Here is a 3457-nt window from a genome sequence, read left to right on the forward strand (position 1 = left end):
TGATTTTAACTCTGCTTCAGATAACATTTGGTCCCACTCAAAATTAGAGTTAAATTTACTCTATGGCCAGTGTTAACTTTTCAGTGTTAATTGTACTCAATTTAGTGTCAAAATTAACAACAAAATGTGTAAAAATATTTAACACTGAGGGTTATTCACACTGTTCAGAGTAATTTGATTACACTTTATAGAGCTATTTTACTCCAAATTTAGTTTAATAATAACCCTCTGATGTGTAATAATATATCATTTTTATTTCTCTGTAGTGTGATTTTTTTCATATTCATCTTATGATGCTACATTACTAAATAACTGTGATCTATCCTACATTATGGAAATAACAACAAATATACAGGTTAAAGTAACAGCATTTATTATGTTTCTCAATTCAGTGTCATTTAATTAACGTAACAAACCTTTACAATTCACAGTTCTATGATGCTCACTAGAGAAAGCAATATGACATTTCCCCAATGTCGTAGTTGCAGAAAAGTAACAAAGTTGGTCAGGGATGAACTGTATGATGTACCAAAGACATAATGGGCCCTAAAGAGTTCATCAAGGGCTCCTACAGAACCTGTCGCATTACATGGAAGTGCATGCTTCTCAATCACAATGAAGGTGTGAATGCTGCTTCTTGTGGATCCCTGGGTAAGATGGTAGGGCTGACTGCTTCGGGTGATGTTGTCTAGATGCTGCTGTACACTGGTTCCAGCCTACAACAACACATTAAACAACAGTATTAAGTGACTATCCTCTGACAGTAGATTAGCTCAACTCACTGTCCATGAAAATAGAGGTGATGGAAAGTATATTTTAAACAACATACCTTTGGGAATTTGATGAGGTTATTGACAGCTTGAGATGCAGACATCTTTCCTGGTCTCTTTCGCCCTTGTGCAGATGGTGGTAGCAGATGTAGCAGCAGCAAGATAGTAGACAAGTCACTGTCCCAGCCTACAGACGAATAAACAAAGAATTATTCCAAAAATACATTGAATTGACAGAATTACCTATATAACCAACAATGGCAAATAAAAACAGTCACAATCATACCATTCTCAACTTCAGTACCTGACTCAGCATTGCACATCTCCAAGAGCTCTGAGGTGGGGACAAGTCCATGACTTTCCTTTACAACCTCTGCTTTGAGATTGGTGAGCCACCTCTCCAAGAATTTGCTCCCAGTGACCTCACAAAACAGGAGTCGGAAATCTTGTTCTATCTGTAATGCAAAAATACAGAACATAGAGAGGTGTTTGATTGAATCCTGCCTACAAATTACATCAGTATCATTTAAATGATAAGTGAACTTACTTTTGGGAGATTTGCAAACTGAGACGCTTCTTTCCTCCACAGCTTTTCTTTGAATGGTCTTCAACCGCCATGCAATGTATCCTGAACTGTTCTCTGGATCGTAGTAATGTTTCTATGTAATTAAATAAACGAAGAAGGACTATGTTATCAACATTTCTGAGGGCAATTATGTATTTAATGTTGAAAAGTTCCCTTTACTTACATATCCATGTTGTGAATATGGGTCTTCCAGATATGGAGACAGAGCAACAATGCCCTGCGCATACATCACTCTTACGCTTTTAGGGGGAGATGTCCTAATGTATAAATTCAATAATTGGCATTAAACATCACAATTAAAAATAATACAATGTTTAAAATGTTTCTTTATATCTTACATTTTTGATTCTTACCCATGTCATTCTGTCATCTCAGCCTCAAGTATGTTTCTCATCCATCTTCTGGTTGCATCTCTCAGAGATTTGGTTTTTCCATACTCTTAAACCTTTCTATAAGATAGGAACATTACTTAATATTACTTAACATGTCATTAACATTGCTATCAGTTAATTTACACAAAATACATATTTCTTACTAAATAATGAGCAAAACTCTAAAGTAGTGTATGCCTTTGGCATTTGCTTAAAATAATATAAACCAGTAAAGTTAACTTTATGGTAATGCTACCCACTTTTTCTGAAAGTATGTTCGCTTATGTAAGCTAATTAGCGATTATTAGCTTATTGATAAACGGTAATTTAGTTGTTCAAACTGTGCGATTTGACCAAGGCTGGACTGGGACAAAAAATCGGCCCGGGCATTTTGACTAGAGACCGGCCCACCAGGATAAAGATTGACAATGTGACGTCATTCAGGTGTAAAACCGCAAAGGATTCTGGGAACTTGTGGCAAGAGGTACTAGCGCACGCAGGCTTTCAATTGAACTCAGTTACACAGCGATAAAAATAAACCCAAAAAATGGCAAGAAGCTGTTGTATTATTAACTTCAATAGCCGGTCGCATGACAGCCACGGGAAGCCGACGGGTAAAGAGATCGTTTTTTTTTTTAATCGGATTACGTCGTTGAAGAGAAATTTTTTAAGCCATGTTTCCGAAGTAAGAGCCGACGGATGGTCTGGATATACCAAATATAACGTCCCAGAACACTCCAGCTCACAGGTTAGTCTGCTCCAAGCATTCCCACAAAGGTCAGAGTTTTGTAGTAGTTAATACGTCATTTTCATAACATAATTGGTGATATAGGTTACAAGCAAGTCTGGCGCTGAACAGAAATTGTCGCGCTATGCTTCTTTGTTTATTGTGCATAAATAGTAAATTGTCCTGACACAATATTGCGTTTCGCTTCTGTTATTACCATGGTACACTGACAAAAACATATACTTTTATTCACAGGATAAAACAGTTGTTTTGTATCACTAATTGCCCAGTACGATTACAGCATACAATATTATTGTCACTGCTACATTTCTGTAATGCTACCAGAAATTATTTCCACTACTAATTAATTGAGCTCAAAGGTCCTATTAATAAACGGTTAACGAATGTGTATTTATGACGACGATTTGTGAGACTGGTAAATTTACCTTTGTTCGTACGATGGTCTTTCGTTCTACACAGTGCATTTCAAGGTCCTGCACCCATCCATCGGTAAACTGTACCTGGGCTTCTTGCAGTGACCTGAAGTTACTAAACTTCATGAGTGTATGCACTCACTCCAAGAACCGTATAATTATAAATATGAGCGTGGTGAAAGTTGGGCAGCACGCTGACGTCTTTTGTCCCTCTGTGTGCTCGTAAGGGTCTGACCCTTTCACTCCTTTGATTTTTTCCTCGTATCTTTTCTTTGTCTTTTCGTCGAGTCTGTCTTTGTACGGACCGTCATTCTTCCATTCTTCTCCTTTTGTTTTGTACATTCCTTTGTTGTGCGGCAAAGAAAAAACAAGAAGGTATTGGAACCGGAGAATGAACGTTTTGCGGTGCTGCAAATGCTTGCATTTGATGGGTACTTGGATTGTTTTGCCACGAGTTCCCGGCATGCAATGTGCGAAAATCACGTGATTGCTAAACAAGGGGGAGGGTGCATCCGGCCTCCTCGGCTGTAATTGGTCCAGCCCAGAGTCGATCATGACCAATTGGCCAA

The 3457-nt window shown here is 38.0% G+C and overlaps 1 long non-coding RNA gene across 1 annotated transcript; it reads right to left on the reverse strand.

The window, feature by feature from the left end:
• Window positions 1–1086: 1086 nt before the first annotated feature.
• Window positions 1087–1569, reverse strand: LOC146575490 (uncharacterized). The gene is made up of 3 exons (XR_014892135.1): window positions 1520–1569; window positions 1318–1429; window positions 1087–1225 (listed from the first exon to the last, which is right to left on the reverse strand). It is a non-coding gene; the product is annotated as an uncharacterized LOC146575490 (long non-coding RNA).
• Window positions 1570–3457: the final 1888 nt, after the last annotated feature.

The sequence above is a fragment of the Mchenga conophoros genome, linkage group LG4, assembly GCF_057382185.1.
Source record: "Mchenga conophoros isolate Kocher_MC1m ecotype Shallow Benthic linkage group LG4, M_conophoros_male_GT1.1, whole genome shotgun sequence".
Taxonomy (NCBI): domain Eukaryota; kingdom Metazoa; phylum Chordata; class Actinopteri; order Cichliformes; family Cichlidae; genus Mchenga; species Mchenga conophoros.